Genomic DNA, 16,662 nt, shown 5'->3' with positions numbered 1-16,662 from the left:
AATGCACTAACATGTTTCACCTTAAAACAGCTATTTTTTAAAGCAGTCAAAATTTAGAGATTTGTGATCTGGTATTACTGAGTTTCTAAACATTTTCTCTGGGCATTTTTTCAAAAGTCTATTTTTCTAGGGAAATCAAAGACCTTAAAAAATGTTTACAACATATCTTTCCACCATCACTTCTTTGGGAACATGGGAATTAAAGCGAGTACATCCATTATATAGAGAAACTGAAGCAGAGAAGTAGTTAAGTGATATTGTTAAGAAAAGAGATTGTTGATAATAGCATGAACAAAAATCCTAAAAATCTTGACACCCAGTTCATTTGCTCTTGCCCTGTAATTGCTTGTTTAACCCTTTCAGCTAAGATAACTGTCTATGTAATAAATTCTGCTGTGTGAGCCTCATAAGAAAGTAGTAGCACTTTCCTCTCCACGTCCACGCCTGACGACGGGGAACTCCAGCACTCTGAATGCACGGCCTTTGCTTAAGATTTTGCACCTCACGTTTTGAGCATAGTTAGGTGCATTTGTCCTTGAGGTTGGACCCCTAAGAAATGGTCCGAAAAACAAAAAACAACAGAGTGTAATTAATTGCTTTTCATTGTAATAATCTTCTGTTGAAATACTTAACTATATTCCAAATTAAAGGGGTTTTTCCTTATCACTGAAGTTAGACCAAACAAACTGTGGGTCTGCAGTGGTGGCAGTGTCCAGCGGTCCTTTAAAATGACATGTTCTCTGATTCCTGGCCAGAGGCATTTGCAACGCTGCTTCCTGGGTGCAGCTGGTGAATTGCCCACTTCACACTCTGTAAACCAACACCTTTAAAGGGTCATGACTTTACTGGACCCTTTTCAGTCCTTCTCATTGAGTGATTTTCAGGGGTCTCTTAATTCCAGCCGTGCTTTGCGAGATGGATCACTGAGGTTTCCAACCTAAAACAACATCTCTGAGAGTTAACGACGGGCTCATAAAGTATTTTTGGAAGCAGCTTGTTTATAGAAATCTATTTGCTAAGAAATGTTAGCACATTATGTATATTACTGTTCATCCAGTTAAACAAATATCCTGGATTTTCTTCTCAAGTGAGGATTTTTTTCTAATTGCCCTCTGTCCGCTGAGGGTTTTAGCTTTGAAACTGTTGCAATAGCATATTGTTATGATAAAATAGGCAAATTAACTTGAATTCTTCGATTGTAATTCAGTGAGAAGCAATATGATGACTTCGTTTTGATACCTAATTAATGATGTTTGATAATATTTTTTAATTATACTTTTCCCGGAAATCCAGTAAATCCCAACAACATTAAATGTCAGGAGGTAACATAGCATAGAACAAAGCCAACTTCAAAAATAAAATTCATAACCAAATGAAAACCCGATGGCTTGTAATTATTAGGAAAAAGAAAGCGATAGTTTTGGATCCCATCAGAAGAAATTTCACTCATTTTATTTTTAGATATATTCGAAGCCCAACTAAAATTCTCAAAAATCATTGGGGAAAATTAAGGATCAATAATAATATTTTCAAAGGGACAGGTTCACTTCCAAATGAAATGAAAGCGTTGAAAACTACCTTAGGTCACTCGAGGCCAATATTAGGTAGTAGAGATTACTTCTTGTTCTGCTTAGTATGGTATCCACAAATACACATTAGCTGGATGCAAAATTGAGACGCTTCAGCTCCATATCAGAGTAACAACTGCTCCTCATGAAACCCAGAACAATCTCTAAGTATGTAAATGACTATAAAAATGTCCAGCGTTCTTTTGCCTTGTGGGTAAACCATAACCCCTACCATTAAGCTGGTATCAGGGCATGGCATCTCACTGGCAATATGGTTTACCTGCCAGTTAACTATATCCAGTAGAAGAGCATACTATACGATGATATATTAATGGCAGTAAACTTCCCTTATCATTTATGCCAATATTAGGCAAAATAGCAAACTTCCATGTCCAGGCACAAGTCTAGAATGCCCCACTCCTTACACCTTCATTCTGTGACCCACCCAGCCCTCATGCAGCAGCCCCTAGTCCTGGGACTCATCCCCCAGTGAAATGAGACCCTTCTCTTACCCTTAACAGTACTGGCAGTGAGTGCTCAGTAGCATAAAAGAAAACCTCTAGACAGAGAGTTAGTAACCCACATTTTTACACCATTAATTTGCTAGGTGATGAGCCAGTAACTTATTGCCTGGAGTATCCAACTGTCACATCTGTAAAATGTATGTATTAGGAGAAAGCAGGAACTAAATGTTCTCTATGATCTTGTCTAGCCTGTAATCTCTATAAATCTAGAAACTACTTTTCTAATATTCTGAGAAACTGTGTTTCAATTCTAAAATAATGCTCCTCCCCTTTGCTCTCGAGCTCATTAGAGACTGTATTGGAAGACATTTTAAGCCAAGGTCTGGTGGTAAGTGGGGGAGAAATTTGGGGGCAGGGAGATTTTTCATCACCCTCTTAGAATTGGTAAATGTCTACAGCTACCTTGCTTTATGCCCCCAGTTCTTCCTCTAAAATACTGATATTGGTCTTAGAAACCGCATTTTTTTATTGAAAGTGTACACACAAAAAGATATTTTCCTCTGCTCATCCGTATTCAACAGTTGCATTTCGTGACTTATTAAAGTTCATCAAGTTTTTATTCTCAGAGACAGCTTTGCCTCGATTTTAACTTTTCACCCACTTTTATATTTGTGCCCCTTGATATCCAAATACTCAATGAATTTTTGTAACACACATCTCTCCCACCCATTAAATCAGCAGATTATTCAAGCGTATGCAGAATTACAAGGATGTAGCCTAATTTTTCTGCTACCTTTGTTGACTATTCTTTACTCATTTTCTGCTTGTTGTTTTTTCTGTTTGATTACTCTGGGATATAGGATCCTTCCTTATGAAATGTTCCACCATTTAGGATATCTTAAGACTATACTTCACATATGACCACACATGCACACATAGAGGCCACAAACCACTACTACCCACAAAATGAGCTATGAATTTACCAAAAGGTAGAGAAGTCCCAGAGGAGTCATGACTCCAGAAATAAAGTCTTAGCAAATAATTCACTGTGAGCCAAAGCAAACTTTAAAAGTGCCATTTAAAAACCCCATAATGGGTAAGTAATGAGTGAATAAGGAGTTTGGTGAATTTTATGTGAAATGCAAATAAGAAATTTTACTCTACACATAGCTATAATTTACACCATTGTGTGTGTGTGTGTGTGTGTGTGTGTGTGTGAGTGTGTTTTGGGTTTTTTTTTTTAGTTTAGCTAAATAACAACAGGGTTTTTATTCTAAGTATATTATTTGCAGCTATTATGGTTAATTATGCAACTGCCATACCTTTGACAGCAGATAGTTCAGAACTGTGGTGGGGTTATCCCAAAAAGCTGTCTCAGAGCTCTCTACTGCTCAGGTCACTTTAGGACCAGGAGTTGGGGACTTAAAGAGGCTGTCATCACTCAACCCACAAAGAAACCATTGATTGCAGTGTAGACGTTGCAGGAATTCCTCTCTTTACGTGATAAAGTTATTCCTGGAAAAAGTTTCATGAACTAAAATTTGTATTGAATTCTACTTTTCTACTGACATCTAGACAGAATCATTACAGTAACTTCTAACAAGTTAACTTTCTTTTCCCTGGCTCTCTGTCATGTGGTTAAATGGTTTGTATATACTTAACTGCTAAGAAGCTTCACATTTTAAAGGGCTCCTTTAATAATACAAATTACCCTCTAGTTAATTGGCAAAACTTTGAATTTTTCTAAGTCATATTTCAAGGCAGTTCTGTACAAATACACAAACAGAAAATGTCCAAAAGAACTAACATAAACAGATTTATCATAATCATGAAGAATAAAACCTTCTTATTTCCCAAGCAAGAAAATTGAAACTACTTCTGCAAAATTAAAAATATGCCATGAATAAGGAGAGGAGATAGTAGATGTCAAAATAGTAAGACTTATAAAATCATTGACTTAACAAAAAACTGAACACCTTTTGACCCTCTTTCCTCTGGAAACTATTGTTCCAACTTTCCCTTCTAGATTCTTTAAAAAAAAGAGTTTATATGAATTTCCTCACCTCTTTTTTCCTTTGCAAATATTCATTCCTTCCTGTATCATTAAGGACAAGGCATCAGCTGCCATAACAAAGACCAAAGTAACTGCTGCTTAAACAAGAAAACTTTATTTTACTTTTGCTTAATAATTCGAGTACACGTTGTTTGAATCTTGGGGACCCAGGTTCCTTCTCCCCTGTGGCGGCCATCATTAAGGTGTGGTCCTTATTCACAAGGTTGAAGATGGCTCACATCACATCCACCAGCACCACTACTGCTGCGTCCCTGCCAGTAGGAAGGAAAGAGCACACCCTTTCCTTTCAAGCCTGTGGCCTGAAAGGTGCACACATTTCACTGGGCAAAACTTAGTCTCATGGCTACATACAAGGGAGACAAGGAAATGTAGGCTTACCTGGGAGCCATGTGGCCAGCTAAAGACTCATGGGTTCCATTACTAAAGGCAGCAGGAGTTCTGTATTTGTACAGAACTGCCTTTAAATGGATGTTGAGACCATTGGCAGACTTTGCCACCTTTCCTAATTGTGAAGCCAGATGACTCTTTCTAACTCCTTACCACTACTAGCTTTTGGCACTAATGAGAATTCTGTCTTGAAGTGCCTCATTGCTCCAATAGTGTTCCGAGTATCTTTCTGTGCAGGTGACCACTCTCCTTCATTAACTCCACTTTTCCTTAAGTGTGAACCTTCTCCCGAGGTTCAGATCTCAGTGTTCCTCTTTTCTGCTCGATACTCTCTCTGTAACGAGTCCCATCTATTTTCACAGCTTCACCTATCACCTCTTTGCTAAGGCCTCCCAAGTGTTTCTACCCAGAGCCAACCTCTCAGTTCTAAGTCTTAGAACCAAATCTCCTATGGCACACTAAACCTTCCTGCAGGATGTCCAGCCTTTATCTGCAATTCAGTATGTCCCAATAAGAAGGTATTCTTTCTCAAATCAGGCCTCTTAGGTTCCCTAACTCTCAGTTGCACCACTGGCCTCCTAGTAGCAAACGTCAGGCTGGAAACCTGAATCATCTTTAATGCCACAAGATTCACATTCCACCAGTTGCTGATTTCTCAGTTTTGCCTCCTTGTGGGTTCTTCTTCTTTACTCTGTTTTCCCAGTGACTCTGCCCTAGTTCAGAACCTCATCTCTTGCCTGGATTATTGAAATGTCCTTCTAACTGTTCTCCCTGCATGTAGTTTTTCTGTGTCCTCTTCAACGTCCTTTTGTATCCAGTTGTCTTTCTAAAACAGACGTTAGATCACATCTATTTCTTTAAACATAATCTGTTATTTCCTACTACTGATGAAATAAAGGGAAGAGAATGAACCACATAAGGTCGGTACTTATATTCATTAACTTGTTGAGTCCTTGAAAGGATAGCCCTGAAAAGAAGGTGTGTTGCTACTTCATAGATGAACACAGGAGAAAATAAACAGAGTGCCAATGTCACAGTTTCACTAGTAAGCAACAGAATTGGGATAAGGACCTAGTTCTTATTTGACATGAAAGCTTGAACTCTTTCAAGTGTTCCATATTCTCTCCCAAATTAGAGCATGAGCCTCTAAAAACTTGCCCTGAACTTACTTTCCAACCTCATTTTCTGTATCCACATCCCACATGCACTCACCGTGATGACCCACATCTGCACATTCTTGCCGTATATTCTCATTGGATAATTTCTTGACATTGCACTGTCCTTGGCTGTTTCTTGTTGGTCTAAATATAGTCATCTTTTAAGGACTAACTTCAAAACCACCTCCTCTAGAAATTTTCTGAATTGCCTCTAAGTGAAAGAACTACCTCTTCCTCTGGTCTCTGACAGCATATTTTTCTTACTGTCCTTTAGCACTTAATTCATTCCATCTTGTTATTTTAACAGTGTATGTGTCTTTTTCCATCCATATGACATAAACCCTTTCCTCGTTATATCTTCTATGGTACAATCTCCACCAGAGAGCCTAATAATTGTTTATTGACATAGAAAGGACTTCACAACTTAGAACAAAATGATTTCAAGTGAGCATTTAAAATCCTGGGTGGTGTAAGAGTTTGGAGAAGGAAATAATCCCAGAGAAAGGTGGAAGCCAAGGAGGGCCTTAGCAAGATGTTTAGTCATAAACAGGACCACCCTAGGCAGAAAGCTGTAGAAGGGATTCAAAAGGCACTGGGGGGAATTTTACAGATCAGCAGCTCTCAAACCTGGCAGATCTTCCAAATCACCTGGAGAGCCTTGTAAAAATGTGAACAAATCAAACTGAATCAGAATCCCAGGGGGTCAAGTATAGGGATCTATAGTTTTAGAAAGCCCCCCACAGAAAAGGCAGAGCAAGAACACATTTTGTGTTTGGTCAATGCAGTTAATGCTTTGGCTTCACTCATCCCTTGCATAACTATATCAGGTAAACTTTGGAGGTTGGAAGGAAAAGGACGTCTCCCCACTGGTTCTTACTACATTCTGAGCCAAATTTAGGAACTGCTAGAATTAGGTGATCTTGATGGTCTCTTCCAACCCCGAATTACTGTGATTTTAGGTAGGAAATGAGCTGAGCATTGACAGAGCTGATGAATTCAGCTCCTTAGAGGAAAAAAAGGGGTAAGGAGATTCTTGGAGATCACATGGCAAAGGCCTGGACCTGGGAGGCTCAACACACATTTTAGAAGAATCACATAAATGTGATTTCTGGGGCCAGCCTAACTGTCATGCCTTCTGTGTGGCCCTCTCTGAGCACTCAGTCCACATCGGTCTCTCATGCATTTACCTTCCCACAATATAAATTTGCAGCACTTAATCAGCTTGTTTTAAACAAATACTTTAAAAATACCTATTATGTCTTAACTGCTGTATAAGCTATGAGAACCTGTTCCAGAAGAATTTTATTTAGTGATCACGTACTTACTCCTTCATAAAATTTTCCTCAATCTCTATGAGCTGTCTTTTCTCCAAAGTTCTGGGGGTATTGCTGTCTCTTCAATTTTAGCACTAGTGATTTTTTTTTTTCATTCTTTTAGTTAAAGACATTTTCTCCATTAAATTATAAGCCCTAGAAGACAAGACCAATATCTTCTTTATTTTCTCTCAAGCACCTTGTATTTCCTTATACATAGTTGGTGCTCAGTTAATATTTATTAAACAAATAAACAATCACTGTGTTTTTCTTTTACCATGTTGAAATTGAGTACATAATTTGCTGTCTGCTGCTGATAGACGGGAGATCTTATTTATTTGGATTTTGGTGGTAGAATTCCCCCAAATACATCCCATATGGGTGGTTTTTATCCAAGGATTTAAAATCTAAAGAGCTTTGTTAAAGAGAATAGACATGTTCAGAGCAAGAAAGATTAGTCAATGGGCTAAAACAATCACCTTCTCTGTTCTTAACTGTATTACTTTCAATTTGTCTTAAAAAAAAAAAAAAACTAGGAAAAAAACAAGAAAGTGAAGATCCTTGGGAATTCATGGCTGTGCCAAGCCTCAAACCTCTTTAGAGCTCAATAAGAACCTTAGAGAGCATCTGTCTGCACTCTATTTCCCTAGCTTGGCAGACAGCAATGGAAACCCAAAGTAAGTCTCCTCCATTCAGCTAGAATATTTCTAAATTGCTTATCTGTGGGCCTCCTGACAGCTCCTGCCTTGGGCATAGACTAGATGGAATAGGGGTCTGCCTGGGCAGTATGATTTAAGGGGCGCCAGAAAGGCTGCCTGCTCTACACAGTCTCCCCTGTTCCCTCATCCTTTTGTTTTAGTCACCCTGCAAACAGCCTCTGATCAATTCTAGTTTTGGGTGAAACTCCGTAGGTGGTACAGGTTTCAAAATCAAAGAGTGGGGAGTTGCATCTACAAGCACATGCATGTCTTCATTATCAGGATTGAAAAGGTCTTCCAAAGACCAGCCATGCATTGCAATTAAATTTGCAGATTTATGAATAGGGCCGACTTCAGTTTCTAGTCTGTCTCCCAGACACCTCTCCCTGAACAAGGAAATGCAATGCTGTTACCTTTCACTCTGCACCTAAATCGCCGGGGTGGCTCGGGGTGTTTCGTCTACCAAGTGCAGAGTGATTGGTTTTAACTGATCATGCATTCCAGGGTAAGTCCAGGGACCCCCCACCCCCATCCCCCACTTCTACTCACTCCCCTGTGGCCTGGTGGAGAAGCTCTCCAAACGGAAGCGGCCTTTGTTCTGTAATTAATCATTTGAAGTCAAAATGTGTTTGGGTACTACAAGTGATAGCCTGCTAAAACCATGAAGTGACTGATTGTGTAGCTGGTGAAATTTGGTCTCTAAGAGGACTTGCTTCATTGTAAATAGAAAAATATCTTAGGAATGGGAGAGGGAAAATTGCCAAGTTTAGGAAGTAGAAGTGATGGGTTAATTTATCATGGAATAATTTTTAGACACTAGATTCAATGTGTCAGGAGCTAAGTCTTTTCAGTCTAAGACCTGCTAGTGAGACTGATCTGGGGGGAGGGGGCGGAATATGAGGTGGAGGGGGAGTCAGGGTCAAGGGTCAGACTCTACAGAGAGAATGAGCATAGAAGAGTGTGTGTGTGTTCAAGTACATAGTCCTGTTGGCCTGCCCTAGATAAATGATTAGGGGGTTACTCATTATTTCACATTGTCTATGGCTCTCTTCTTTGAGTTTTATTTTCTTACCCTTTGGAAACATTCCACATAGACCAGTCAGTGATGTTTTCATTAGCTACTGCCGTGAGGAAGAAATTTCCCTTTACGGTGAGCAGTTAATGAGTTTGGTCTTTGTGGTATTTATTTTTTATTGACAGTGAAAACTGACTACTTATTTCATTGACTTTCATAACTATTATACATGTGTAGCAGTTATATCAAGAATTCTTCTGATAATACCTAGTGAGGGAGTGTTGTCAAGGTGAATAAAAATAAGGGAGGTTCGTTCCCACAGCCCCTGGCAGGTCTCCATGATTACACCTATTTAGAACTGAGGCTGGACTTTAGCCTCTTTTCCCCTGGCTGTGGAGAAACAACCTGACTTAGAGAACTGAGGCCAGTGCCTTGTGGAGATTTGAGGATTATCTAAAGACCCAAAGAGACTCCACAGAGCGCACAGAGCCTTATTTCTAATGATCAGCCTCCTAGACAGTGAGTGGAAGGATAGCCTGCCATAACTATGTCTTCCTAAAAGCACACCGAAAACCACCCCTATCCCATTAATGCTATCTGCGCTTCATGAGGAAAATATTAAGATATTGCCCTCGATCTTCTCCATCTAGAGTGAGTGGGATAAATCATGTGGTACTGAGCGTTCTTGGTTAAGTAAGGCACTTCTACACCTTTCTGAAGTCTCTTTGTACAGTCTTCTTTGTTCCTTGGCCTGACACTACTTACTTCAAGGCTGCAAGGAGATCATAACAATGTAGCGAATAGCCAGTTGGTGTTTCATCTCTGCAGCTTCTTATACCCATTCTCTATTTCTTCTAAAATGAGAGCACAAAAATACCATCATTTGCTTATAGAAGAAGCTATCCCCAATCAGGATGGGTAAAGCCAACCGACAATGGGTAGTCACACTGGCAACTTATTTATTGTACAACTGTGATCTCTAGTGGGTGCCAACACATTTTCCATCCCACAAAAACTTTGTCCACCATTCAAAGTCCCTAAGGCCAGAATTTACTGGGCCATTGACAGAGGCATGTTTTTTCCATGTTCCTTTATTGATCGTGTTTCTTCATGTATTTCAGAATACACCAGAATGAAGAGTTCTTATCCTTGTTAGAGAGATTCTGGTTCACAGATTTTTAAATTTTAGGATCAGTAATGGTATAGTGGTTTGGACCTTTAGCTTTTATTATCCTGCTTTAGGCAACTTTTTAGGCATTCACTGTGGCATGCTGACTTAGAGACCCATCACTACACATGCTGGTGCACAGATCCCGCCTTGTCATTTTCTAGACTATTTTGACCTCTTTAGTGATGAGTGATATTAAGTCTTCTTTAAACAGATTCGCATTACAGCTGGTCAGATTTCATGCTTTCGCCACCATGCCTTTCATGAACCATATTCCTTGCAATGCCTCCCTCTCTTTGCCTTTATTCACCGATGTTTCCCAAGCCATTGACTTTGAGTGTCTTCAGTAAGGATGTACACATGGTCTAAGTCATGCAAAGATTAGTGTTTTTAGGTTGCAACTGTCCTGGAGATTTGATAGAGCTTCCTTTTTGAAGCCAGTAGCACTGTAGACAGAAACCTGACTTCCGTACACCTGAAGTCACTTCCTTGGTCCTATTGTCTGCGTTACAAAAGTGAGTTTTTTCTTAATAAGTATGCCTTGGTAATTAACATTACCAGGTTATATATTTTCCTACTTGCTGAAATGAATTGGTCATTATCATTCGAGAGAATTTCTAACAATTATCACCAATAGGTGTTTAAAACAGAAAGATTTTTTTTTTTTTTTTTGTGAGGATGATTTACTCTTTTTTTTTTTCTCATTTTTTAAAAGACTATTTTTTTGGAGTAGTTTTAGATTCACAACAAAATTGAGAGGGAGGTACAAAGGTTTCCCGTTTATGCCACATCCCAACACATGCATAGCCTCCCCGTTATCAACATTACTCATCAGCAGAATGGTACCTTTTTTTAAAAAAACAAAAACAAAAACAAAGATGAACCTATATCGATGCACCATAATCAACCAAAGTCCGTAGTTTGCCTTCGGGTTCATTCTTGGTGTCATACAGTCTATGGGTTCAGACAAATGTGTAATGACTTGTATCACCATTATTATATCATACACAATATTTTCACTTCCCGAAAATCCTCTGTGCGCTGCGTAGTCATCTCTCCCCAATCCTACAACCACTAATCTTTTTATTATCTTCATGGTTTTGCCTTTTCCAGAACATTTACTCATTTGTAAACACTAAAATAAACCCCATTGTTTAGAGTATAGACCCCAACCTGAGTCACATTTTGAGATAAGTTATGTCCAGACAACAATTAATTACCTGTGTGATTTTTTAATTAAAAATGTAGCATAGCCTCATACTTAAGAGTCATTTGAAAGTTAATAGGTTGATATTCTTGTTACAATTCAGGCAGATATTCAGAATGGGGGAAAAAAGGAAAAGGGAAAAGCAGATGACCAAAAAAGAAAAATTAATCGAGGCCATAGAATTAAATTGGGAGAAACCTTAGACAGGGTGCAGTGAAACATCCTTTCATTTTTATAACAAGATCATTAAAAGCAAAGGAAGAAAATAGAAATGGGAAGTATAATAGGGCCAAAATAAGGAAGGTCATGCAAAATTACAAGCAAGACCATAAAAAAATGAATCATAATGAATTGTGAGGTAATTCCTGTCTTTATGAAAAGGAAGTAAATGGATGCCCCCAGTGGGCACTTATTTTTCCTACATTTCAGCTCATCTGAATCTGTCCCCACAGAGCCTGTCTGTGTGTATTAGCAGAGACTGTTGATCTCACAGTTTTAGAACATATCTGGAAAGTAACACGCAGAAAAGAGTAATAGAACTGGCCGTGTTTTGATTTTTAAACATCTGCTATTTTGTTAGAGCCCAAAATCTAGAATCCGGTGGCTATGGCTGTCAATCTAGAATCCGGTGGCTATGACTGATCCTTTCAAAGAGGCTTCTCTTCTTAATCAGTTGTCCAACTCCAAGATATCCCCAGATAATTCTTTAGGAAAAAGACCTATTGGCTATCATTCTCCTGGAGAGGAAAGTTGTTTATTTTTTTCTCTTTCTCCTACTAGTTTCATTGGGTTCTGTTGAATTCCATGCATAAGGGTTTTCCAACTTAAAAAAAAAAAAATAGAACTCCTTTTTTGTCCAAATGAAAACATACATGAAACCCCAATATATAAAACAAATAAAATAAAACTTTTCTGGTTGAAGCAGGGCTTGCAGATGTTGGGGTCTAGAAGGTTCCCTAACTCTTCTTCCTCTCCTTGAAACATCTTTGCTGAATGTTAAAGCTCTTTGGAAGACAATTTGAAAACACTGCTCTAAAATATTGGTTTTTTAAATAGAGACAAGGAATGTAAAACACCTTGAACACTTATCTACATCATCTTCTCATATCTCAGTTATCTCTTGATAGTTCATTCCTATGGTCAGAAATGACGGCACTTCTGTTATTATAAACTCCATGCTGATTTCAGTATATTCTGCCCTGTGCATCATGAATCAATGAAACACCGAATGTCAAAAGAATAAAGACATTATACTTCTTCAGTCTCAGATGGCTCGTTGCACATTGGTTTGAATTAACTGCGGGCATATAAATCTAGCCTGTAGAGAGCCCAAAGTATGCCCAATTTTATGTCCTCCCAGGAGATGAAATTGTAATCTTGGGGCACCTAAGCTTCTCCATGGAAAACCCTATTATTCTTCAGGATGCAGTTCAGTCAACTGCCATGGGACCCCAGCTCTCTGAAGGGTTAAAGCAAAGGTATGATTTTATGTTATTCAGCTCTTCATTGTTAAGATGGGAACAGTGTTCTCTTGCAACTTTATACATTCTAAATGTAAGCAGAATTCCCTCCCCAGATGGTTCTCCTATGAAACCAAGATTGCAAATAACTTCCGTAGAATGAGGGCTAAGCAGGAACATCAGAAGATGTGTCACTGCCCCATCTCATACTCATGTCTCTCATCAATTGACTTTGGCAGCAATTGAAGTTTACTGGGGTCCTTAATAACTCCTTAGCATATGCATTATAAAGGGAAAGGAAAGGTAGGGTTTCAAAAGTCAATTTTATTGAGACATTTATGATTTCAGAATAATATTTTCTTTCCTTAACTTACTTGTATGTGTTTTTTCCCTATATTTCGATTTTTTTTTTTTTTTTTTGAGGGAGCGCCATGTAACCTTTGAAATCAAGTTTGGTATTTGCTTATGAGTAATCATGAACAACTATGTGTGATATTCTAGAGTAAATATTTAAACCACAAACAAAAATAGAATTGATATCTAGGCCAGCATCAAAAACAAGTCCATAAACAAAGCCAAGGGGGAGAATGAGCATGTATATAGCGAAATTGTCAATTCAGCAAGTTCTATGACCAAATGCAGAAAAGTTCTCATCTCCTAAGTGACAGAGGCAAATTCCAGGCTTGGGGTGAGTTGTGCAATCTCTCTAGCCTCAGTCTCCTTGCGGACAAAGTAATGTAGATATTTTTAGGAATCCTAGAATGTACGAGTTTGACATGTATAAATACTTAGCACATTTGCGTGGCCTTGAGCACTCTTTCTTTTTATTAACTTAGGACTCGATCAGCTAATCAATAACTGGAACTAGATTTTAAAATGTTTTTACTTTTTTTTTCCCCAAGAATAAATGCAAAAAATAATCATTCTACTACTCTGAGCATTTTATAAATATTTAGACTTGTTTAAAGTAGGAAGAAAAAAACTATCAATGCAAGTCATTTATTTGTCACTTAGATATTGGTTAACAACTGACTTGTGTGGTGACACAGTGCTAGATATGGGAACAGGGAGAGGACCCAGGCATCCATAAGGCATGATCATTGTCCTCAAGTGGTTCCGATAGTTTAAGGGAAATAAGACACCTGAATGGTACTAAGATGGAAAGTCCTAAATGCCTTAAGAGAGGCACAAAGTGCCCTTTCACTTGAGAAAAGAGCAGTTACTTCTGGCTAAGGGAGGTGAGGGAAGCTCTCGTGACTTTGACACTTAAGCTGGGAATAGAAGAATGGGAAGAATTTGCACACATGGCAATGAGTAAGAAAGTCATTGGGAGAACAGTTAAGAGCAAGAAGCAGAGGTGAGAAAAGCCACACAGGAAGAATGGTGAGTCATTTGCATGGGACAGAGAGCACAGGGAGTGAGATGAAGGAAAGGATACTGGGTAAGTAATATAATATTTAAAATTTTTTCCACAGCAGTTGCGATATTTAGTTGTAGTGTTTTTCCCACTTTTAACAGATGAGGAAATTGAGGCTCAGAGGGGTTAAGCAATTTGTCCAAGTACAAGATAAAACCAGATCTGGGTCTGAAAGGGTAAGATAGACAAGTAAACAAAGTTTAGTACAGGGTCAGCTTTGATTGCCAGGGTAAGAATTTCAATCATATACTGAGGTCAAAGGTCAGCAAACTATAGTCTGCGGGCCAAATCAGGCACATTACCAGTTTTCGTAAATGTAGCTTATTAGAACACAGCATTGCATTGCTGTTCCTACACGTATTTTTTATGGTGCCTTTCATACTACAGCAGCAGAGTTGGGTAGTCGCAGAGACCATTTGGCCTGTGAATCCTAAAATATTTGCTATCTGGCCCTTTACAGAAAACCTTTGTTAATACTGGCTGTATACGCCGGCTGTAGTTGATTGGAGTCATTGAAAGTTTTCGAGAAGGGAGGTGACATTCTTAGAGTTATGCGTTATTAACTGAGACCTTGTTCATCAGCAAGAGGATGGATTGGAGGAATTAGGTCATTTAGAAGACTATTTCGGTTGTCTGGGCTGTCATCTCTGCACTCCTGGACTATTACAGTAGCCTTTCAGCAAGTCTCTCAGCCAAAACCTTGAAGCCTAGGGAGGCCAGGCAGGCAACAAAAACGAGTGAAGTGCACTGAGTATAAGAAAACCAACTGTGCAGACGAACTGACAGATGGCACCACCTGACAACCTCAGGTATGACAGGGAGTGACGGCAGTTCCACAAACTGAGATGTTCCATAGAAATGCCACTCTGTGTTGCCATACTTTCCAACTTTATAAGAGGTCAGAACTTTGAATTCTTATGTGAAAACGCTGCATTTACAAATGTTAGCAATAATTTAAATTTATTTCAACCCTCTGAGGTTGCTCACACAGCAGACCTCCAGTTTAAAGTCTTTTCCCACGTAAGTACTAGAAAATGGAGTGATTTTAATGCAGTCAAAGCAGCAGCCATGGTAGTTTCTTCAGAGGGCATATGATGCTTTGCCCACAGTTTTCAAAAAACATTGTTAAGAAATAGACAGACCAGCCAACTGACCATCAACCTCTTGTCAGGCCGACACAATTTTTAAGACCTACGTAGGCACTCTGCTATTCTACCATGTGCATAACATAGCCAGATCGTCAGGACATGTAAGCATTTGTTTCTTATCACAGGTATGGTATAAAAACAGCTGAAAAACATCCTTGCCTTCTAAAAGTGATGTAGACTCTAATGTTGAGGACATACAGAGAATCTAGTGAGACTTTGCTGGTTTGTATTTTGTGAGATCGGTCTCGAGCATTGGTGGTGTCATGTCAAGTGACATTAGGGACTTTGTATTTTAATGGATCTTAATGGATTTACGTATTTTCCCCATATTCATTTTTGATGCCTGAATTTTTAGAGATTAATCCCTTATAATCATTTATTTATTTGTTTATTCAGCATTCGTCGATCACTTACTTATATGCCAGGTACTGTACAAGATGCTAAGGAAAGAAAGACAGTGAAGTCATAACCCCTGCTTTTGAGGAGCTGCAGTCTAACGTACAAAGGGGGGGAGGGTGCGGTGCCTGGAAATGATCACAACACAGTCAGATAAATGAACCTTGGAAGGAGGTGTCAACTCTATCCAACCAATAATAAATACCTGGGCGTGGTGGGGAGCGGAGAGGTTGAAAAATGTCCCACTTTCTTGGTAAAAGTGACTGTAAATGTCCTGAAAAGTATTAGGCAGGGCCAACTACACAATCTCTGGAGCCTCTTATTGAGAACTAGCAATCTCTAGACAGTGACAGCAGAGCATTAAACCCAGGGGCCACATGAGACTGCACAGGTTGCATGCCCGTGAACACTCATGGGCTCTGTCTTCAAGGAATTCAAAGGAGTAGTATTTTAGTAAAGTAAAGGATTTTTTTCAGTTTTATTTTGTAGGTCTCTATTCAGCATACATATACATAGCAGCTACTATATCAAGGGCCAGGCAAACAGCAGTAAAAATGATAGTCACCATCTCTACCATTGAGTACCTTCTGAGAGTTGAGCGTGTGATAATTTTATTAGCTGGTCCAAGTATGTCTTACTTACATTCTGAGAAAAAAATATTTAAATGCCCAGTGATTCTTACTTTATTTTATATTTTTAAGTACATATAAATTTAAAATATAATTTTAAATGTATAAACATAAATCTTCAGTAAGGAATAAGTGTTATTTTGCTTTTCAGAAAAACAAGGTTGATATGGAAAAATATACTTACTCCCAAGTTCTATAATATTGGAAATTTAAATTCTATTTATAATAATGACTTCCACAAAACTTAGAAAAAAGTGTGAGGAAATAGATATGACCTTTGTTCCGAAGTTTAAATAGTTTCTCTTATTTATTATTGGTTGAGAAGAGACCAGAATTCAAAAAGGTCGAGAAATTTTTGTCATACCTGCATCGAAGTTTAACTTCTAGGTAGTTCAGATCAGAAAATTTGAGGTGCGTTCCTTGGTTTGCTAAATTTCAGGGTAATAGCAATAGTTGATTTGGTTTGCTTTCAGGAAACATCTAACTGATATTACTGCAAGATAGTCCTTAGCTAATAGTGCCACTTGTTTAATTTGTAATTAGAAACTGTTATCATGCATT

General features: G+C 38.6%; 1 protein-coding gene across 1 annotated transcript in view; it reads left to right on the top strand.

Annotated features, from left to right (window-relative positions):
* FMN1 (formin 1) overlaps positions 1-16,662 on the top strand; it is a 370,346-nt gene that overhangs the window by 339,530 nt on the left and 14,154 nt on the right.

The sequence above is a fragment of the Pteropus medius genome, unplaced genomic scaffold (genome assembly GCF_902729225.1).
Source record: "Pteropus medius unplaced genomic scaffold, Ma_sr-lr_union100, whole genome shotgun sequence".
NCBI lineage: Eukaryota > Metazoa > Chordata > Mammalia > Chiroptera > Pteropodidae > Pteropus > Pteropus medius.
The sequence above is the reverse complement of the archived record's forward strand: the minus strand, read 5'-3'. Positions and strand labels throughout refer to the sequence as shown.